General features: G+C 43.2%; 1 protein-coding gene across 1 annotated transcript in view; it reads right to left on the reverse strand.

Moving 5' to 3' along the window:
- Positions 1-24,568, reverse strand: part of COBL (cordon-bleu WH2 repeat protein) — a 241,349-nt gene that overhangs the window by 159,865 nt on the left and 56,916 nt on the right. The gene's annotated exons all lie outside the window — the stretch shown is intronic.

The following is a 24,568-nucleotide window of genomic DNA, read 5'->3' on the forward strand; positions in this document are numbered from 1 at the left end:
GAACTTGAATTGTTTGTCCAAAATACCTTTATCCAGGATCCAGGAACTGATTAAAAGCTACAGGAAGCGACTAGAGGCTGTTATCTTTGCAAAAGGAGGATCTACTAAATATTAATGTCACTTTTCTGTTGAGGTGCCCATACTTTTGCACCGGTCAAATTTTGGTTTAATGCATATTGCACATTTTCTGTTAGTACAATAAACCTAATTTCAATCCTGAAATATTACTGTGTCCATCAGTTATTAGATATATCAAACTGAAATGGCTGTTATAAACACCAAAATATTTAGAACTAAAAATGATTAAGATTAATAGGGGTGCCCAAACTTTTTCATAGGACTGTATAGAAGGGGGAGGGGGTCAGAGGGAGAGGGCTTTTCTCTGGCTGTACACAACCAGACCTCCAGTTTTATTGCTTTATAAATGTCATGGTCCAGCAAGAAGAGGAAGGAGTTTAGTGATCCTGAGAGAGGAAGGAGAGTGCCCTGGACTGACCTCTAGAGCCAGAAGACACCACAGCTTTATCTGGTAAAGAAGAATTTATTTCTTTACCTGGTAAAGATTAGTTAGAACTGATTTCACATCTGTGGAGCCAGCTAAGAGAGCTGGATGTGTTAATTTAATTGCAGAGGATTTTCCAAGCTTCTGGAATCAAAGACATAAAGGGGTTGCCCAGGCAAAAATGGACACTGAAATATTTTTTTAAATTGTCCTGGGGCAGTGAAAAAAAGAAGAAAAATATCATACTCCCTTTTGCACAGTGCCTCCTAGCACAGTCCAGTCCTCCTGGTCTGTTGTAGTCTTCCGGCAGAAGTCCTCCGCCTCACGTGACCGATGAGGCAATTGATGTCACTACCTGTGAGATCCCAAGGTCTCTTCATTGATTGGCTTCAGTGGTCAAGTGTTTGTTTCTGACTGTTGGAGAGATGCATGTACATGTGGGTGAGGTTTCCACTGAGCCAACTCAGCTTCGGTGGCAGCGTGTATTTGGTGTGCATGGACTGTGTTGCAATTTACGCTAAATTTGAGTGAGTGAAGTGCGTTGACCTGACATCCGCACTCATGTCACGTGTTAGGACAGCCCTTACGTGACACCGCGGTCATGTGATGGACACAAACCTCATAACCGGACAGAGTTCTAATTATTGTACTGTGACTTTAACCATCTGTGTACACTACATGACCAGGAACTATCCATTACATGATCATGGACTGGTTTCTATCCACTACAAGTAAGCAAACAATGACAGTAAGTAGAAATCTAGAAAATCAGGAGTAGTTTACAGCTTCGGCTTCTAAAAATTCATTAGCAAGCTATGCAAATCCAAATGGATTTAAACCCTTCTATTAAGCTGTGCCAAAGGCAAAAGTTGTCTAGCTGGTTTCTATCATGTGAGCAAGAGTATTTAAGACATTGCAAAGGTATATGTAAAAGTATGCAATATATATTTACTACAACAGGATTTAAAATAATTATTGCCAATGAAAAATATAGCTATAGACTAAATGATAAACCTGCCTACCTATTCCAATCAAAAAATTGTCAAGAGCCTACTGACTATAAACCAAATAAATGTAAAACACCACAATTTACCAAAGCATTAACAAAACAGTATTACAGCATCAGAAAGTGAATGAGACTCTGGTGTAAGCCAATGGCTGGTCAGGTAATGGAGGGGGTGTACATCTCACCCAGACTACTAAGGTGGGTGAGATGAGAAAAATCCAGAAGGAATGGATTTTTAGGAATGGCAGGTAGGTTGGTAGTGGGACCTGTCATTCCACCCCCCTCCAGTCTACACTTTGGGGATGTTCCGGCAGCGACTCAGCTGCAGAGAGTCTGCTCATCAAGGGAGGCTTAAGAAGTCAGCTCCAGCAGCAGACTGTGCCAGAGCTTGGCTGGAGAGCCAACAGAGAGGTCATATTTTTGGAGCTGTGTCCTGAATGATTCTACTGGCTTTTGGATTTCTGTTATCCTAGGTGAGGTAACCTATTCAACGTTTAGTTAGAGCCTAGCCGGGCAGGTATTTATTTTTGTATTGTTTCCTTTGTTGCTGCACTACCTTTTTGAGTGAAAATAAACTCTACCCTTGTTTTGGACTAAAGAATCTGGACTTTTGTCTCTATGCCACCCCACCTAGCAACCCCAGACCCTGACACTGGCTAATCCCATTCACACATTGCAGGCAAAAAAAAAAAAAAAACAAAGCACTGGAAAAGCTGGATTTTTAAAAACAAATGTATGGCCCACGGCACAGGTTGAGGCCCCACGTTGTGGAAACTGAGTTTTTTACAGTACCAGCAGCATGAATTAATTTAATCCCATTCACATACACTGCACACACAAAAATGCTAAGGAAAAGCAGCAGATTCAAAAATGCACGTGTATTTGAAAAACGCTGTAAAAAACGCTGAATGAAAAATGCTGCTGAAAAAAACTGTTGCAAGAAGCACTTTCCTCTCCGCATGACTCACACGTAAACCACATGGACCCCATTATAGTATATGGGGTTCGTGTGGTTTCTTAGCTAACTGCTTTTTAATGCATTTGGTATTCCGTTCGGGGGTCCCACAATTGGACTCCCCGAATAGATTACCAAACGCAGATGTGAACCGGGTCTTAGGCATCACCAATGGTGTCTGGAAGTGAGTTATTCCTCTATTCCCCATGAGAACCCATACACATTCAGGGGGTCAGGATAAATATTGATATAAGAGGCAAGTGAAGCACAAGACCCTGTGTGCTCAATGTAAGGCTAGTAAGACTTCACTAATAGAATAACAATCATGTTACAGGAGGAAAACACGTACCATATAAGCTGACTTTTTCAGCACATTTTTCATGGTGAAAAAGCTCTCTTCGGCTTATACACGAGTCAGGATCCAAGGAGCACAGAAAACTGCAAGGACCTGGAAGGGGGAGGTCCTTTAGTGCTACTGCTCTGTGATTGGCTTGTCATAAGGTCACGTGACTGTGATGTCATCAAAGGTCCTGTAGCCACTGGTATGTAACATCTGCAGATAAGGTTGAATCTAAATCCAAGTAGCTCCGCCCACACCAGAGTCCGATCACATGGTCATGACGGCATCAGAGGTCCTTTAGCACACTAGGATTTAGCATCTACCCTGCAGATGAGTGGCCAGGATTCATTGTGTCTTATGGAAGATGTCTGTTGTATGGAGGAGAGGAAGCTGCAGTAAAGTGACACACACAAGGACCTTCCTTTAGCTACTCTGCCTATTAATGTCAGGCATTTGGGGTTATTAATTTAGTTTCAGTAACTCCATGTGCCTCACATAAATGGCAGTTAACCCCATCATGTCCCTCATATTAACCCCTGCGTGCCCTATATATAAGGCTTACGAATATGTGAGACACACGGGGGGACTAATGAAGGACCTTAATTATGAAGATACCTAATTATTACCTCCATATGTCCCACATATCAGTAACTCTCATGTGGGGCACACAGGGGGTTAATGTGAGGGACATGATGGGGTTAACCGCTATTACTATGATCCCCGTGGAGTTACTAAGCTGCAATGCACATGACCAGACTTTTTATTTGCAATGGTGGAGTTCCCCCCTCAGCTTATAAATGAGTCAATAAGTTTTCCCAGTTTTTTTGTGGTAAAATTAGGGGTCTCGACTTATATTCGGGTCGGCTTATACTCGAGTATATACGGTATATAGTTTTAAAAAATTTAAATGGCACTTACACTTTAATCAAGCCATTTATATTGGTAGGAGCAGATTATTTTGTACACAAAAGTTAGAAAGAATGCCCGAATGCTATTACATCAGATGCCAGGTCTGTAAAGATGATGCTCTGATGCTGAGCAGTTGACATAGCTACTGGGTCTTCGCCGTAATGTACAGCGGAGACCCAGAGCTAATGCCCGTGATCAGAGTCCACTCTGATCGTGGGCATTACTACCTTTAAGCCGCCCAGACATTATTAAATCTGTCCTTGGGCCCAGTGGTACCTTTCTTGTTGCTTTTTTTGGAGGCAGCATCAAAATCAGTGCCAAAAAACTCTGAATGCACTGACTCTCAGGGTATGTTCACACAGAGTTTTTTGGCAGCAGAAAAAATCTTCTTTAGGAGATAGGAAATGGGGTTTTTTTTAAGCATTTTTTAACATGAAACGTGGAACTTTTTTTAAAGTATTTCATAGTTTTTTGGGGGGTTTTTGCTCCAGCACAGTGCATGAACCTGTTGCAGTCCCCACCCCCCCATTGACTTCAATGGGCTTTTCCAGGCATAATCTGCCTGAAGGTAGGTCAAGTCGCTTTTTTTCCCCGCTAGCCGAAAAACGCTAGCGGAAAAAAAAGCTAGAGGCTCCCATTGAAATGAATGGGAGGCGTTTTTGCAGGCGGATTTTGAGGCAGATTCCTCGTCAAAATCCGATGGCAGAAAACTCTGTGTGCACATAGATAAGTGTCCCCTGGGCAGGCAACTGTCCTATGAATTTAGAGGCAGTCCTTCCAGGTGTACAGTCAGAAATGTCATTCACACATAAATAAAACAAGTTGCTGCCAGGGTTGCTTCATAAATGGAAACACAATGGACACTTCTAAGGTAAATTGTGTATGCCGCAGGAGTTGTTAAAATTTCCTTTTCAAAGATGTGCTTTATTAGTATAGGTAAGCAAAGATTTAAAGGGGTTGTCCCATCTCAAAGATCCTATCTATACTGGTAGATTATGTAAATTGTAGCCTTTTTCTAGAAATTCTGCTTTGTTTCCCTGCTATGTGAATTTATTCCTCCCATTGTTTACACTGCGTTGCTATAACCACAGACCTGGGAGATAGGACAAGTGACGTCACTCACTCAGAGCCAGCAGGGCAATCTGTTCAGCTAACTGCAGTTTGCTGATAAAGCCGAGTCTGTTATCTCTCTATGTAAACACATAGATAACATGGAGTTCCTTCTGTACAAGATTCTGTAGATTATCTGATCTGCAGAAGTGTTGTTTGTCCCGTTCAGCAGGAGGGAGGAGGGGGAGAGAAATACAGGAAGGGAGAAGCAGACATTGCATACAGTCTGGCTGAAAGACAGATAGGAGAACCCCTTTAATATGGCTCCAGTCCTTATATACAGTAGTTTTTGCAGTTTAGAAGGGGTCTTAACTCAAGACAGCTTCCTTTTCGGCTGAAACTCCACATTGTAAAACGCAGCGTTTTTGCCATAGTGCTGCAGCAAAAAAAGCCGCATTTTACGGTACCTGCGAAGTGAATGCAGTTTTTGCTAATCCAATCTGCACATTGCAAAACAAAATCTAAAGAAGAAAAGTTGTGTTTTAGAAGACACCTACATATCTGAAAATCGCAGGAGGTCAATTATACCTACGGAAACTCTGGTGTTTTCCATATAGGTATGAAAGGGGCACAAAGTCTACAGAGGAAAACTTAGCAAAAACACTGAGGAAAAAAAACACAATGCCTTTCCTCTGCAGTTTTTTCAGTCTATGTTTTGCTACGTGGGGCCTTAGCTTTAAGGTGTTTTTGGAGCTGTTTTAGATCAATAACATGTGCCAGGGAATGCAGTGAAGCATGTGAAATAACCTGGCACCATGTCAGCTTGTGAAGCTCAGTGCAGATCTACGGCAATCTGCATTCCTTCTTGAGCAACAGATAAACAATGTTGGTATTACAGTTTAATATGAGAGGGTAAGTATGTGCAAGCAAGCTTTAAATACACATTACACAAATGCTTAACATTGCACATATGTACATTACACAAATTTTATTTATTTATTTTTTACAGAACAGCTATGTAGATCAGGCCTTGTTTGCACATGTGGTTAATGCACTTAGGGTCAACACACTTTTGCCCCAACCCAAGTTCACATCTTGATTTAGCTACTTAGCTAATACCAATGCACTGGCTCAGATTACTAATAGTTAATGTAAATTTAGACAGGCAGTCTGAAAATGCACCAGATTTATCACAGTGGCTGATGATGGATGATAAATCTGGGTTATCTTTAGGGTGTGCGGTCTAAGTTTATGCCACCTTTGAGCTGATATACTCTGAGACAGAGTTTTATGACCATGTCACATGCCTAGCAAGTCAGAAACATTTTAACGCAGACTAGATGCACCAAGATATGCCCAAGATGTCCCACATTTACTCCAGTGTCTAGTCGTGACCACAATAGTAAATCGGGGCAACTGTCGGACACCGAAGCTAGTGTGAACCCTACTTAAGAAGCTCTGTCCTCCTTAAGATCCAACCATGGCTGCTGTCCATTATTACTCAGCTGCAGTCCAGATAGACAGTAATCCGTGTATATAAGTAAGAAGTTATATTAGCCTTTTAGTTATCTTCTTGTTCCTAATCCATGGGGATTGAAGAGCACAGAGGAGCTCCCATATTTAACCCCTTCACGCAAAATCACGCACATGTACATGACTAGGTATGAAAGGGTGTATGGAGAGGGCTCAGGAGCTTAGCCTTGTCTATACACGGCAAATGCCAACTATATAATACAGCCAGCACCCGCAGCTAACATCTGCGATCACTATGGGCCCTGCCAATAAAAATGCCATCTTGTCCCACATAAAAAAACACTATACCCAGCTCCATACTCATAAATATAAAAAGTTACAGGTGTCACAATATGTACTACAGGTTTGTGTACCTGCAGCTAAGGCCCAGTTCACATCTGCTTTCGGGTTTCAGGGAGTCTGTTTGGGGACGCCCCCTCCAAACGGAAACCTAATCCACATAAAAAAGCGGTTACCTCAGTAAACCAACGGACCCCATAGACTATAATGGGGTCCGTATGGTTTCCGCATTAAAAACGTGGAGAGAAAAGCACAGCTTGCAGGTCTTAGAGAAAAAGGAATGGCCTGAACACAGATGTGAACCGTGCCTTAAATACATTGCCCTTACATAGGATAGCTTCTTGCACTGACAGATCTGACTTTATGAAGACTTTTAACCTGGCTTGTGATGAATATAAATAATAATATAAATTTTGTATCATTATATTTGGGAGAGTTAGGTAGGGTTCACACTATTGTTAGTGTCCGCTCAGAAGGTGTCCATTTTAAAAACAAAACAAAAACAGACTGCTATCATAATGGACACAAACTGACAGTAATGGGGCCACATGGTGGCTCAGTGGTTAGCACTGCAGCCTTGTAGCACTGGAGTCCTGGTGTTCAAATCCCGCCAAGGGCAAAAAAACCATCTGCAAGGAGTTTGTATGTTCTCCCCGTGTTTGCATGGATTTCCATCCCATATTCTAAAAAGACATACTGATAGGGAAAAATGTACATTGTGAACTCTATGTGGGGCTCACAATCTACATAAAAAAACAAAAAAAACAAACAGACAGTAACTGATGGCTGATAGTTACTGTCTGTTAGAAGTCCGTTGCCCATTGACTTCAATGTTAAAAATATAACAGACACATGCTGTCCATTTTTTCAAACGGACAGAAAAGTCCTTCATGTAGGAATTTTTTGTCCACTTGAAAAAACGGACATGGGTGTAAAATGACACAAAAGGACACAAAAGGACACTAAAAGACACTAATAGACATTAACAGACACAAGATAAAATCCCATTGAAATGAATGGAAATTTCAGACGAACCAGCTAGTGTCTGTTGCTAAAATCTTGTACGGACAATAGCCACGGACATTGCTGAGCGGACACCAACTGTAGTGTGAATGCCCCTTAGAGATTTTATTATATTAATTTAATTGCTTATACCAAACTAAATAGTGAACAAAGTGATAGATTCAAGAATAATTGCATATCTACTGATTTCGGTCTGTCATTATACTGCAATATTTTTCTTTTATAAAATAGGCAAAGACTCTATCCCGATTTTGACTTATCCGAAAGGGGATCTGGCACAATGATACTATTTTATGCAGATATTAATAGTCATGCTGGAAATTGGGCATATTCTAATCATAAACAGAGTAAAAAAATATATCACACACCCAAGATATTTTAATACACTGTGAGATCATGCAGGAATATGATCCTCATATACAGCACATATAAAACATTCTTTGAATTGCTGGTATCAGTTTCCACTGAAATAATACATGCTCTGTATTTTATTAGATGCTGCACATAGTAGGGTGATGAGAGATTTGAGATGGTTGAAGTATGAATCAGAGCCCTTCAATTCCTTGCCATATCACTTTATAGCTGCGGGTGTGACTGCAAGTGCCGCAGAGTGATCTTCAAGTACAGCAATTCTACAGCGCTGCAGTGAGTCATGGACAGTCCTTCCAGATGAATAAAATAATAGGCATAGCTCTGAATTAATGAAAGATCTAATCTCTAGGGATATATATAAACATTTTTTTCACATGTGGAATTTGTGCCACTGTGTCATTGACAAATGCAAAGGTAGTTGGGCCAAGGTGTTTCAGGGGCATAAGGGGACAGACTACAAAGATCAGATTAGCGTTGGAGGGCTACTTTCCATATTTTGCCTCAGGATTCTGGGGATCATATTAACTAAAGATATAAAATATGATAAAATCAGGATAGTAAATAAAACACTATCTGGCTTTACTGAGCCAGTAAGTAGAAGAATCTTACACCCTTGTGCTTGTCCACCCACTGCCATCTACAGATTGTAGGCAGCAGGGTAACACTGGCAAAAAAGCTAATAATTGGCCGAAATGTCGTTAACTTTAGATATAAATTATGAGAACAATTTCATAACACATACACGTGAACACATAGTTGAATTACATGGTGGCTTGTAGTTGAACAACATAAGTTTGCAATGTCACCACTACAATACTGCACCATATGATAGTGAACATGAGGCAACCCACAACATACGGTAACCACAACCCAAAAGCTGTAATCCAGCTCTGCTGTGTGATTATATACATTCCCCTGCGCCAAACAGCAGCACAACATATGCGGTATTCCTGCCCCCTGTGAGCAATTTAGGACAGGTGGAATTTTTAATTACATCAGCCTTCCCCCTATAAGAAGGACAGAGGACCTCCCCCCCATTGTGTTTTTTTCTGTCCTGTGGGACAGGACAGGTGGAGGAGGCTGTGCCTCCTCTATGGTTTAGAATAAGGTGTCTTAGATCCTTTTTTCTCTTTCCCTTTCTTTCTAAGAGAAAGATCTATGTTTATACTGCGGTCTTGTGTCTTACCTGTCTTGTGCAGGTTACTGACTTTTTTCAGCTGCAGTTCATTTATTGCCCTGCAGTAAGGTAAGCCGTGTCCTCTTTCAGCTTTCCCTCGGTGGTCACTGCAGAGACTAAAAGCACTAATTTCTATTGCTATGGACACTCTGTCAACTTCACAACATGGAAGTCGATTCACCACCATTATGGTAAGATCCAACCAATATTGTTATGTCTTGCGGTTTTTCAATGTATCCATACAAAAAGTAGTTTGTCCACAGCCACCGCAATCAATGGTCTTGTATATGCCGATGCAAGAATCCGCCCTCCGGACCGGGCAATAAAGCAATATTCACAATGAGAAAAGAGATCCAGCACCGGAAAGTAACTGAATTAAAACATGGCTTTTATTCTAAATTGCTAAAAAAAAACATAGCGTGAACACCAAAGTGCATAGAGAATATATATATATAAAAATTGTATATGTCATACCAGTCCACGAAGACAAAAAAACATCAGACGAGACCTACATAACACATGGCTGCCGCTGACGCGTTTCGAGGTAGTGTAACCTCTTAGTCATAGCGATATATATATTCTCTATGCACTTTGGTGTTCACGCTATGTTTTTTTAGCCATTTAGAATAAAAGCCATGTTTTAATTCAGTTACTTTCCGGTGCTGGATCTCTTTTCTCATTGTGAATACTGGTTTTTCAATGTGCCATTTAATTCTTAAAAGAATGGTGCATGGAGGTGGGCGGGTGCTGTTCGGATCGGCCAGTCTGGGCGGCGCGCGCGCATTGAGATGAATGGGGGCACCTGGTGCTTCCGGTTTGACGGCGGCCGGCCGCTTAGCCCCCCGCGTGCATTGGTTTCGGTGCGTGCGTGCTGTTCGGGTCGGCTGGTCCGGGCGGTGCTCGCTCGGCTCTAATGGTGCATATACCTATGTACTATCATTACTTAGGTGCATATTTGCTTATTGCCCACATGATGGGGGGTGCTCTAAGGCTTTTTTCTGTAGATCTGAACTGCTGTCAGTATGGGGTCCTCCAGCTAGGAGCCCTCCATGTATGTTGTCATCTCCTGAGTAAAGGAGTGCATACAGATTTCTAGTAATTCCCTCTCCCAGTTTCATAGAGGTCTGGCTTAGGAAGGGAAGCCCTAGTGGCTCAGTCTGTAGGGTTACAGCCTTGTATGCCTGAATCCACAGTATCCTGGGTTCAATCCCAGTTGCACTCTTTCATTTGTGATATGAAAAAAAAAAAAAAAAAGTTGCAGTCCCTTGGGCCATAGAGCACATGCAACCTACAGAAGGTAAGTCTGAGGCCTGGAATTACAACCCTCGGGGCCTGGAGGGGCCTCATCTCAAGGGCTGGGTGTCCATGGTCCAGATAGTCTGGACCCTGTGGACCACAGATACAGCCCTCTCCGGTGGAGAGCGTATCTACAGGAGATTCCCATAGGGGCAATGAGGAATTGTGCACCATAGGCTATGGCATTATCTACGGCTGCAAGACCCCGCTGTGGCTAAAGCCCTGGAGGGCAGATAATATGTCTAAATTCAACTTTTGCGCACTTCCGTTTGAACCGAGCAGGCTCTTTGAGAATCCTGGGTTCGAAGCCTGCCAGGAACAACATCTGCAAGGAGCTTGTGTGTTCTCCTAGTGATTGCTTGGAGTTCCTCCCATTAAAGGGGGCAACGCGGTGGCTCAGTGGTTGGCACTGTAGCCTTGCAGTGCTGAAAGGAGCTGGATACCATCATGAAACAGTTAGCAAGGGGAAGAGTCTTCCCCAGAGCTCTAGGGGGAGGGCTGGTCTTTCATAGAGGAGGAAGATTCTCCAGATCATGTGGGTCCAGAGGCTCTTTTTAGAGGCGCCTTGGAGGTTAAGGCAGAGGGGCGAATTGACGCACCCGAGAGGTAGAAAATGACCTTCAGACGACCGCTCTCCCCTCCCCCCATGTCCAACCGCCTTTTGGGAGGTCGGCTCTCCCACTTCGCAGCGGCGTGGAGCCGTCACATTCAGGACCCAGGGGTCCTCCAGCTTGTGTAGCTGAGCTACAAAATGAAGTTCACTTCACCCACCCGACAAGTTTGTGAAAACCCGCGTCTTATTTGATCTCAAGCAGGTTCTTCTATAGAACGCCGTTCTATAGAAGCTATAGGAGCTCCTGGAGAAAGGCGCTCTAGAACCGGTGCCTCGGGCAGAGCAATCAACCGGTGTATACTCTCCAGTGTTTCTAGTATCCATAGCATTGGGAGACTGGAGAATGGGCCCAAACAGATGACCCAATGACAAGGAAACCACCAGAAGACCCCAGACCTCCAGAAAGACACACAAGTCTTCAGGTCGTGACATATACCTATGAAACATTGTCGGAAAGCATTTTCCATATGGGTATGGTGGAAGCAGAAAGTGCTGTGGATGAGCACTGCAGGAAAGAAACGCAACGCGTTTACGCTGTGGTTTCTCCCGGGCTTTTATAAATGGCCGATTTAAGATCTCTCAACCACTATGTCCTCAAGACCCGTTTCCGGATGGAGACTATCAGGTCGGTGATACCTTTTCTGCACTGAGGAGACAGGTTTGTCACCCTAGATTTAAGGGACGCATATCTACACGTCCCGATTTTTCCGCCACACAGAAGGTTCTTGAGGATCGGGGTTGTGCTGAGCGGTACTCTGTGTCATCTGCAGTTCACAGCTCTTCCGTTCGGAATATTCTCGGCCCCCCACACCTTTACAAAGGTCGTGGGCCCCGGTCGTTGTAGCTCTTCGGCTCCAAGGTATATTCATCGTACCGTACCTAGATGATTGGCTGTTAAAGGCCCACTCAACAGAGGTTCTCGCGGCCCACCTAAGGACCACCATCACCTTCCTAGAAGAGTTAGGCTGGCTTATCAATTGGCAAAGTCAGTGGTCATCCCCACCACCAGAATCCAGTTCTTAGGATTCATTGTGGACTCTCAGAGGATGGAGAGATCTCTTCCTCACAATCGGAAGGAGAAGATTTGTCGGGCGGTACAACATCTGGCGGTTACGCGGGAGGTTCAGGTGAAAACCACAATGAAGGTCCTAGTTTGGATGTCAGTCGCTGCGGATGCAGTTCCATGGGCACTATGGCATATGCGACCACTACAGAGTGAGATCCTCAAGGTATGGAGCCGCAGCCCCTTAGGGCTGATGAAGCCTATCCAGTTGTCCATCAGTACCCGTCAATCACTGCAATGGTGGTACCAACCAAAGGACGAGAGATCCACGGTCCAGCCTGACTGGACCCTGTTGACCACGGATGCTTTCCTCCACGGATGGAGGGAGCATCTGGGAAAACCCTGGCACGAGGGACATGGAATCATCAGGAAAGTTCCCAGTCGTCCAATTGGCGCGAGCTGTGCGCAATTCACCGGGCCCTGCTGCACTTCTCCCATCTCCTGCGCGGCAAGGCAGTGGAGATCAGGACGGACAACACTATGGTGGTCCTTCATATAAACAAACAGGTAGGTACGAGGTCGCCTCCTCTTCGCAGGCTGACGGATCGGATCTTCACACGGGCAGAAGTGAATTTAAGCCACCTCAAAGCGGTGCACATAAAGGGACACTTGAACATACTGGCAGACGAGCTCAGCAGAGGCCTCAAAGTTTCTGGCGAATGGTCCCTAAACCGGGATGTCTTCCTGCGTCTGACACGGATATGGGGTCTCACCGAGGTGGATCTGATGGCCACCCAGTACAATGCCAAGGTGGAGAAGTTTTGCTCCCTCTATCGGGAAGACAATCCCTTGGCAGTAGATGCCCTCTCAATACCTTGGAGGTTCAGGCTGGCATACATCTTCCCTCCGGTCCTCATGATAGCGAAGGTATTGGCGAAGATCAAACAGGACCAGGTATCGGTGATTGCCATCATACCGTTCTGGCCAAAGAGGGCATGGTTTACCCACCTCATGCAGATGAGTCGAGGGAACTACTGGAGGCTTCCGATTCTCCACAACCTGGTAACCCAAGGCAACCGGCTCTGCCAGGACCTGGAGAGGTTCAACCTGACAGCCTGGAGGTTGAACGCACCCTATACGGACATGGAGGATTATCCCAGGCCGTTCTGTCAACACTGGCCTGTTCAAGAGCAGAGTCCACGAACAGGAGCTACCTAAGGATTGGTAGAATCTATCGCCAATGGTGCTTGGTGAACCACCGGATGAGTACATCTTCGGATTCGGTTCTAGAATTCTTACAGAGTGGCCTGGAGAGGGGCCTAACTCCTGCTACACTAAAGGTACACGTGGCTGCTCTCTCTGCCGTATTAGGGATCAGATTGTCTCAGAATCTGCTGATTGGCCAATTCTTGAAGGGGGCCGCGAGGCTTCGGCCTTCCATCCAAGCCCCAGTTCCGCAATGGGACTTGGCTACGGTACTTCAGGGGCTGTGTGTAGCCCCATTCAAACCTCTGGAGGAGGTGGACCTAAGGTTTGTATGTTATAAAGTGGCCTTTCTATTAGCAGTGACCTCAGCAAAGAGGACTGGAGAACTGCAGGCCTTGGCGGCCTCAGGGCCTTACTTGCAATTTTTCTCTGATAGAGTACAATTGAGATATCTTCCTGGCTTTGTTCCTGAGGTCCCGTCGGACCGTAATATTAGTCATGTGATCTCCTTGCCTACCTTTTTTCCCCTCCCTTTCCTCCTGGGAGGAGGAAAGGTGGGACATATTGGATCTGGTCAGATGCCTAGGGGTCTACCTAGAACGAACCAGACCCTAGAGGAAAGCGGAGAATTTATTTATAAATTTTTCTGGTAGGTATAAGGGAGAAAAAAGCATCTAAAGCCTCCATATCAAGGTGGATTAAGGAGGCCATCTACCATACCTTTCATACGCAGGGGTTATCCCCTCCGGAATTTGTTTGCGCCCACTCCACTGGGGCGGTCGCTGCTACTTGTGCAGAAAGGTGTTCGGTCTCGCTGGACCAAATATGTTCAGCCGTGACCCAGAGCTCACATTTAACATTTATCAGACATTACAAGCTAGATTGGCGCTCCACGGAAACTGTAGCTTTCGGGCGCTCTGTATTATCATCAGTATGCCAGGAGGTCCCTCCCTGGGGGGGGGGTTTACTTGCTACCTCCCCATACGTTGTGCTGCTGTTTGGCGCAGGGGAATGGAAGATTATGTAGATAATCTGTTTTCCCATAGTCCAAACAGCAGCACAAGGCTCCCTCCCTTTTGTTTTTCTTTTTGGAAGGTCCTTCGGGGATACTTTGGGACTGACACAATGGGGGGGGGGAGGTCCTCTGTCCTTCTTATAGGGGGAAGGCTGATGTAATTAAAAATTCCACCTGTCCTAAATTGCTCACAGGGGGCAGGAATACCCCATACGTTGTGCTGCTGTTTGGACTATGGGAAAACAGATTATCTACATAATCTTCCATTATCATTAGGTGTGACTGGCAGCGTCACATTGGTGATCTACCATAAATGTTATGCAGCCATACGCGCTATGTAGCAATCACCTGAAACAAAACATGACAATTCACCCAACAAAGCACTAGTACACAGAAAAGTTGCTGATATCTGAGGTATTTAGGTTGTAAAAGACACACCCACCAAATGAACAGATGTCTTAAAGACGAACTTTCGCTACCTACACCAACTCTTTGCATTCTTCTCTAGGTGTCACTGCGGCACAGTTGACATTTTCCTCTAACCTTTACTGAAGCAGTTAGTTTCAGCACCTAATATGCTTTTTATTGTAAGTTCACACTGATATTTTTGGTCAGGATTTTGAGGCCGTATCAGCTTCAAAATCCTGACCAAGAAGATGGCTCCCATTGAAATCCATTTTTTCCGGGCGCCAGCTTGTTGCAGCTCCCAGACAAAGAAGCGAAGTGCTCATTGTTCAGGCCATTTTGCCTCGCAATTCGGTCTAAGGGGGCATTCGCATGGGGCAAAAAGGCATGGATTCTTAATTAAGAGGCTTTTTAACCGCGCGGATTCTGGCAGCAATCCTGCATGGAATTTGTGCAAACATCTCGTGAATTCCACGTGGAGTCGCGCCAGAATCCGAGCCATTTTACCCCATGTGAATGCCCCCTAAAGACACTCCCTCCTCCCAACATTCATTGGGCCTAATCCGGAGTGAAGTGCGTGACTGGATGCCAGTGCAGTGCACCGGCATTCAGTCGCGACTACCCCTATTTTGGATTGGAACCGTAGGCGGTCTCCGCCTCAAGTTCCAGTCCAAAATACCCCGTGTGAACTTACCCTTAGGCTCTCTACTGTCAGCTCGCTGGTTGTGAGCTGCATAAGGCAATCTGGAACCACCCACTTGACCATAAAGAGCACAATTATTGGGTGTTGGAACTAAGGGAGGGGGGTGACACCATGTAGTGAATGCAGTGAAACCTACACACAATTCTGGGATCACAAGTGCTTTACCTTATAAGTGACACACTGATTAATTCCAGGCCATATCTTATTACTGACTGTGAAGTTTTACTGTCAATGAGGCCAGTAATGAGGATTAGCTTTCAATTGATCATTGTGTCACTTACTTATTAGTGACATCACCTATGGCCCCAGTACTGAACTAGTTATACCTGCATCTAGGTACATAGTGGGTCATCACCCTAACTGCACTGACTGCAGGGTGGGATGCATAAATTATAACATTTTACTTTTACTAGTAAGGCTGGGATCACATCGGTGTTGGTGTCACCTCCGTTAATACAATTTTTTTTATCCTACAAAATATAAAAACTGATTACAACAGGTCGTTTATAAAAAAAAAAAAAAAACAACCAAATAACTGTTGATTTCAATGGGTTTTTAACCCTTTCCTGCACCATGATTAAATAGTAGGATATGGAAAAAGTGTTCCTTCCTGCATCATGACATACTATACATAAAAAAAAGCTGACACCTGCCTGTAACACCCGCGGCATCTAAGGATCAGTGCGCACAGAGTTTTTTGGCACTGATTTTGACACTGAATCCGCCTTAAAATCAGAGAGTTCTATTGGGAGGCTTTATTTGGAGGCTGATTTTGGGGTGCAAAAAAACTCTGTGTGCACTGACCCTTAGGGGTTGCCCTAGCATCCCGATACCTGCACAGTCCTTCCCCATGCCATCTTTGGGATGACTCAGAAGATTGTGATGCAAAAATAGATTTTTTTTTTTTATCCAAATGGATTTTTAGTTTACAAAATTAGTAATGCATACAAAAACTATATTAGGCTAATCAAACCAACCCATACATTCATTGGGTCACCTTTTATTTCATTTGGTTTACATTTTGGGGGTTTCCATTGTAATAGTATTTTAGGGGTTCTGCAAATACAACATGGCACCTGAAAAACTATTCCAGCAAAAACTGCACTCCAAAAGCCAAATAGAGATTTTTCCATTCCAAACCTCTCCATACACCAAAATAACAGTTCACTACCAAATATGGGGTATTGCAGTGTTCAGGAGATATTAACAAATGGGAACCTGGAGAACAATGTAGAATGAGGTAGAATTGGAGAAAAAGTGCATTTGTGTGACTTACTTATGGGCTTCGTTTTTACAGCATTGCCTGTGCAGCTAAAATGACATGTCACCTGTATTCTATGTTTTGGTACGATTCTGGGGATACCAAATGTATATAGTTTTATTTACAGTTTAACCCCTTAACAAACCCCTTAACTTTTTTTTTATATTTCTGTACACGAGGCTCCTTTTTTTCCGTTTTTAGGACCAGGTGTACTTTTTAGTTATACCATTTTGGGGAATGTCTATTTCTTTGATCCCTTTTTGTTAAAAAATGTTATCAGAGTCGAAACAGCGAAAAAATAGAAGTTTATCAAAGTTTGATTTTTTTTTTCTTACTAAGGTGATCACCATATGGAAAAAAGCTTTTAGAAGTTTGTAGACTGGGCATTTTCAGACACAGGAATACCTAATGTGCATGTGTTTCACAGTATTTTTTTTTTTTGTTTTAAATGTATTCTAGGAGTGGCTTAAAAAGGAATGGAAAATATAAAAAGAAGCACTTAGACATTCACCTTCAGTTTTATCCACTCATGACTGGCTTAAAAAACCGCAGCAAATCTGCAACATAAAACGCTGCATTTCTGCAGCATGAGGCCTTAGCCTAAGACAAACACAATAGCACATACATCAATACATTATCTTTGGTCTAGTCAGCCACAATTTAGATCTTACGTGGGGGATTTGGGCTGAGTGAGCGCAGAGCTTTCTGGCTCTTTTTAGGCTGGCGGCCCATGGGATGGAAACACCGCAATTTGCCCGCAGTGGAAATGCTGTGGGAAATATTTCAGCATTTTACAGTAAGAGAAAGAAGGAAGATTTACCACTTTGTGGTAAAAACCGTGGTATGGACACGCTGTGATTTCCAAAACCGGTGCAGTTTTGGAAATCGCAGCATGTCAAGTATACCTGCAGAAATGCCGACGGTTTCCCCATAGTTATAATTGTAACAGAAAATACACGGAGGAAAACTCTGTGAACCTTCTATCTAAAGCGCTGCGGGAGGAACTGCGATGCATTGCCGCCGTGGTTTATTGCTGCGGGATGTCCTGTGGGGCCTTGTCTACATTCACTCTCCTTTAGACCCAACAGAAAAAAGCCCTCCCACCCTTTCTATCACGGGCAGTGACACAAAGCTGATTTTCATCATAGGTATCTGTGACTTTTTATGGGAAAGTTGGAGGAATATAAACCTAAAATTAAACAAAACAGGAGAAACTTTAATAAGCCTCTCATCATTGCTAATAGGAAAAAAGAAACAGATATGGAGACTGGTCCTTGATAAGAGATATTCCTTTTAATAGTCCCACAGTGGGGAAATTTCAGCATGTTACAGCAGCATAGTAAAACAGATACAGGATAATACACAGTAATATGTTACAGAAGTAGACACACACATGCTGAGAAGAGAAGATATACAAGGAGTCCATAGCAGCTAAGGAACAGAAGAAGAAAGAAGGAAGACTTCATAGTCATAATCATTAGTTTCCTGTACGGAGTGATCTTCGCTTGGACTGATGTAGATTATACAGCCTGGTCGCAGTTGGAAGGAAGGACCTACGATAACACTCCTTCTCACACTTGGGGTGAAGCAGACGGTCACTTATAGTGCTGCCAAGTCCCATCAAGGTCCCATACATGGGGTGGGATTTGTTCTCCCGCATGGAGGTCACCGCAGACAGTATCCTTCTGTCACCCACCACCTGTACTGGATGCATTCAAGCATATGTTATAGGCGCTATGCCGGGGCCCCGGGGGAGGGCGGCATTTTTGCTGACCTAAGTCAGTCCAGGACAAGCTGTCCTGGACTGGCTTAGCGTCACCGTCTCGGCAGCCCGACACGGGAAGCGAGTGGTGGATTGGGGCAGCCCTGTGGACGCAGCGCTGCTCCAGCGGCCGCCCCTCACGCTTAACAGAGAGCAGGTCCTCTCCCTGCCTGCTCTCTGCCTGCTAACACCGTCCCCTCCGCTCCGCCCCTCCTCTCGGCCCCACCCTGCCCCCTCCGCTCGGCCCCATCCCCTCCTCCCGTGGAGAGGGGGGGGGGCGGCTTTCTGACGTGCACCTCAGGCGGCACAAACCCTAGGTTTTCCCCTGGTTATATGATGCTGGGAACAGTGTCCCACATCCTATATAATAAAAATATAATGTGGAGAAAAGTTTACTTACAACCTCTGCTATTTCTTTCACACAGTAGAAGCTGGATAAAGGTGGTCTGTCCATTCCCCCTCTGGTTTATTTAGAGCCCTAGCATATGACTATATATTTCGTTTCTACAGCTGTTTTGTGAGGATTGTGTACCAAGTAGCACTAGTGTAAACACCATTGACATGTCTAAACAGTACTGTATACGTTAGCATAGTTGCATTCAATTGTCTCTGTGTTAACTTGAAGTCACTCAGCACTGGCACTACAACTGGTATATTAAATGATTGTCTCAGAAAGTGGCACAAACAACAACGTCTAAACCATTTCTGCTTTCAAATTGTCACTGTCATAGTGTGTGTTACAACCACTCGTACTATTGACAATACACAGAAATCTATTGTCTCGTGTGTAGCTTTTCTGGCTTTAATGTTTGCAATAATATCCATAGTACAAAGAAGCTATGCAGTAATAACTAATCCGTATATGCATATCAGGTTATATCAACAAAAAAAGTGATACATAAGGAAAATAAAAGCAAGAAAAAAAGGAGTGAAATATAGGAAGCTATAACTGCATAGTAAAAATGTTTGCAATGAACAAAATGAAACAAGTAAAAGGTAACAGCACTGTTGTCTACGGTATAATCTGGATTGTGGAAGGTGTCGGAGTTTTCTCACTCACAAACAAGATTTATAATTGAAAGCAGTATGGCAGTACAGGGACGGTCGATCTACTAATCTGTGGCCAGGTATAATTTATAACAGCATTTCGAAACATGATAGTCAACACAGTTAAAGCCGTAGTAGAAGCCGCGTGCTACTGCGCATGCGCCAGGGCTATTGTTTTTTTGTCAGTGTCTGCGAGCAAGCGCCAGAGGAGGACGGGACCCGAAGACGTCAGAGGAAGAAGAGGCGGGGAAGAAGAAGACGGCGCACCCTGAATGCCCGCCCAGCGTGCACCTTCAGTAAGTAGATCACATTCTTTTTTAAGTTATTATTTTAAAACGGCGGGGTAGTTTAATTTAACTTTTACAGTGCCTGAATAGCCTTTAAAAAGGCTATGCACGCATATGTGGGGCTCTATCAGCATGATTTTGCTGATAGAGCCCCTTTAAATGATTTCTGAGACAGAGGTTTGGTGACTTCCATTTAGATTCAATATGAATCTTGGCGGACATCAAAGATGTTTTGGAACAGCCTAAAAACTGCAAACTGGAGGCCTGTAGATATAAGGACTAACAGGAAGACAGCTGCTGTGAATTGCACCATGGAGCCCAGTAATCATTGAATTGATTGCCAGAAATTATGTACTATGGTGCAAGTCCACCAAATGCGGAGAGTCTCCCCATTGCTATTGCAACCCCTAAAACATGGGGCAAGTCGAGTCAAGCAGACAGGCAAGTAGATTGTGAACTACTTTTCTGTCCGTATGTTCCGTGCGTAGACCATGCGGAAAGCAAACGAACCCTATTATATTCTATTCTATTCTATTATATGAGGTCCATGTGCTTTCACTGCACTCTGCTTGTCAATGCGTTTGGTAGTCCATTCGGTGGGTCCCCATGCAGACTCCCTTGAATGGATTACTGATGCAGATGTGAACGAGCCTAAGGAGATAGTACCTGTAGAGATTCGGGACTAAGAGGCCTCTTATGCGTTTATGGTGGCGCCTAATGCTGAAACCACAACCTATTGTAGGCCAAATATAACAGAAAATTTCTCACTGCAACCCTGCGAGAGAAGATGAAGTTACTGGGGTCAGCAATGTACAAAAATGATATAGTAATTAATTGTAGTAGCCCAAAAAATGGAGCAATAGTGCTAAGTGATAGCAATATTCAGAAGCTTTGGGATCAAAGTGGCATAATTCCATTTAAAATAACTGTCAAGGAAATTGCACAGGTTAAAGAGAACCTTTCACCACCTCCACCAATTCTAGCTCTTAGTATTTGTTAATAGTTTCTGCTTCACTGATTCCAGTGCAGTTGGAATGGCTCCACCGTTCCTGCGCTACAAGCAAGGTTAGTTTTGATGCCTGATCTACTATTTCAGCTCTGAAGTGTCAGAAGTGCAGTATCAGGCAGGGGGGGTGATTCAGAGCTCCACTCAGAGGCAGATGGTGTCTGATCTCAGAATCACCCCCCTTGCCTGCTCCTGCCTGACATCACCCTCCTGACACTACAGAGTCTAAATAGCACATCAAGCACCAAAACTAACTAACTTGGATATGGTGAGTACAAACTGTACAAGTGAGTGTAGGTATTGCAGCGCTGCCCCATTGAAATCCATGGGGTAAACTTAAAGTAGAATGCACAAATCCAAATAACTTGGCTGACCTGACAAAAAAAAAAAAATTAAGTAGTGGACTAAATGACCTGACTAAAAAAAAGGTTTTTTTGACCTGTCACGTACAGACTGTTGAAAAGCTATGTTTTGAAAAAAATGCTGCAGAAAAACACGCTTCTTTTTAGCAGCATTTTTTATTCAGTGTTTTTTCTTCCCTTATAAATCTTTAGATAAAATGTGCGCAGCATGTCAGTTATATCTACAGAAACGCCAGAGGCTTTCCCATAGATATAATTGTAACAGAAAGTCAGCGGAGGAAAACTCTATGAACTTTCTGTTCAAAGCGCTGTGGGAAGCACCACGATGCGTTCACTTTGCGGTTGTTCCTGCAGTGCTTTAGCGCGGCATTTCTGGCCCAGGGGTCTTAGCCTTACACAGGTAAAATTTACATTTTTTACAAAATGTGTGAATGGGATTAGCCAGAATCTGATTCACTTTCTGATGCTGTAATACTGTTTTGTAAATGCTTTGGTAAATTGTGGTGTTTTAGGGTCCATTCACAAAGAGGAAAATGGTGAGGAATTTGGTGTGGAATTTTCCACGCTGAAAATAAAGCTTCCCATGGATTTCAATGAGTTCTGCTAGATTTTGTTTCCATATAAGACATTTTCCAAAATGGTACAAATAAAAAGTATATCTGGCCTGCAAAAATAGATGCCTTATACAACCCTATATATGGAAATATAAAAAAAAATGTGTAATTGTCAGAATATAAAGAAAAACTATATCAATTTGGAATTGCCATAATAGCAACCAAAAATATAGGTGAAATCTTATATTAACTGCATAGTGAACAAAGTGGAAAAGTGACAAATGAGGTTTGTCACTTTGTAAACCAGCTTTCTGGCATAAATTGGTTAATAAATCCACACACATATATAATTTTATTAATGTTAAGAGCACACATAATACAAATATTTTAATACTCATATATATATATATATATATATATATATATATATATATATATAATGTAGAATAATGAATGTAGAATAAATAAGCATCTAAGAAGCTTATGTGATTGGTCTATAACTAGGACATAGAATATCTATTCTTCTGAACTCACTGCCCAAAAACAAAGGGACTCTTGTTTGTAAGAAATGTGATGAGCAGAATATGTAATGAATCTACAGGCCAGGAAAAACTTCAGTACACCATCACATATGCATGAATGAAATAAGATGGCCTTTTACTCTCAGAGGTTTATATGAGAGTATACAACTAGACATGTAACATAACGTTATGTGATTTGATACTGACATGGGTACAGGCACATGTCTCAACTTACATATTGTTATTTATGGATTTTCCTTAAAAAATATATATATTTTTAGAACTGTTAAATCCCACAAGTCAGCACCCTAAGTTACAAGTCACATTCTGCAGGATTCTTTACAAGACTTAAAATAGACTGCATAGAATTAAAATGTCTTATATTAATATAAGCCTCTTAACAGCCAGGGAAATTGTGATTTTAGTCATTTAATTTTTAATTTTTATTATGCCATAAAAAAGGAATTTATACAACTCCAAAACTATAAGAATTCACATGGCATCAGTCATCACATTGCAGTCGATTCTTTGTATTATATAGCATGACTATGAAGATTTGTGTCTATTCATCCTTAACACCTTTTTAGATGTCAGGCAGTGGTGCTGGGAAATAACAGCTTGTGTGTAAGTAAACTTCTTAAACGGTACCTAAGATTTAATCAAATGTTATCCTTTCTCTGGCTATATAACCTTTCATACATTGTGTTCTATAATTTTTTTCTGTTGCTAATATCCTCATAATGTCTGTCCACTCTTCCCCCATCCATTATTACTTCTACCTGCCCTTCCCCCTCCACTTCCTGTGCTTCCTCTTAAGTCTGCTGATTTCTATAACTGAAACGCTGCGGCAAAAAACGCTGCATTTTACAGTACCTGTAAGTGAATGAGATTCTGGCTAATCCCATGCACCCATTCCACATATTTGAAAATGGCAACATGTCAATTATACCTGTGGAAAGACTGCGGAAATGCTGCGATTTCAAAAACACTTGGGTTTTAATAAGTTACAGCAAGTGAACGCCAGCGTTTACTGTATAGGTGTAATAAAGGCAGAAAGTCCACACAGGAAAACTCTGTGGATTGTCTATGAAAACCGCTGCAGGAAAAGAAAAAGCAATGTGTTTCTGTCACAGTCTTTTCCATAGCATTTTGTTGCAGTAATTCGCTGTGTGGATTCTTAGCCTAAAGCCAGTTGCACACAACCGTGTGCTAATCGGCTGCCATTAATGAAAGGAACAGGCGGCGCGCAGGCGACATACAGACATCATCCATGTGCCACCTGTGCACCGGCCGTGCTTATGGGGCCCCTTTCACTTAAGGACCGCAAAATTGGACCTGTTCCATATTTTGCGGCCCGGACTGTCTGCCCGCACACGTGACCATGTCATGCATGGTCATGTGTACAGGCCCATAGAGATTAGAGATGAGCGAACAGTGTTCTATCGAACTCATGTTCGATCGGATATTAGGCTGTTCGGCATGTTCGAATCGAATCGAACACCGCGTGGTAAAGTGCGCCATTACTCGATTCCCCTCCCACCTTCCCTGGCGCCTTTTTTGCTCCAATAACAGCGCAGGGTAGGTGGGACAGGAACTACGACACCGGTGACGTTGAAAAAAGTAGGCAAAACCCATTGGCTGCCGAAAACATGTGACCTCTAATTTAAAAGAACAGCGACGCCCAGCTTCGCGTCATTCTGAGCTTGCAATTCACCGAGGACGGAGGTTTCCGTCCAGCTAGCTAGGGCTTAGATTCTGGGTAGGCAGGGACAGGCTAGGATAGGAAGGAGAAGACAACCAACAGCTCTTGTAAGAGCTAAATTCCAGGGAGAAGCTTGTCAGTGTAACGTGGCACTGACGGGCTCAATCGCCGCAACCCAGCTTTCCCAGGATCCTGAATGGAATACACTGTCAGTGTATTCCCGTATACCCGATATATACCCCGATACCTGTTCCAACGGTGTGCCCCCCCACCTTCACCCCAGAAATACCCTGCAAGTCCCCTAGCAATAGAATTGGGGCTATATACACCCACAATTTTTACTACTGGTATACAGTGCCATTGTCTGACTGGGAATTCAAAGAATATATTGGGAATACAAATACCCTCATTTCTTGCTACTGCCATATAGTGCCAGTTTCTGACTGGTAATTCAAAGAATATATTGGGGTTACGTGCACCCACAATTTTTACTACTGGTATACAGTGCCATTGTCTGACTGGGAATTCAAAGAGTATATTGGGAATACAAATACCCTCATTTCTTGCTACTGCCATATAGTGCCAGTTTCTGACTGGTAATTCAAAGAATATATTGGGGTTACGTGCACCCACAATTTTTACTACTGGTATACAGTGCCATTGTCTGACTGGGAATTCA

The sequence above is a fragment of the Leptodactylus fuscus genome, chromosome 4 (genome assembly GCF_031893055.1).
Source record: "Leptodactylus fuscus isolate aLepFus1 chromosome 4, aLepFus1.hap2, whole genome shotgun sequence".
Classification (NCBI taxonomy): domain Eukaryota; kingdom Metazoa; phylum Chordata; class Amphibia; order Anura; family Leptodactylidae; genus Leptodactylus; species Leptodactylus fuscus.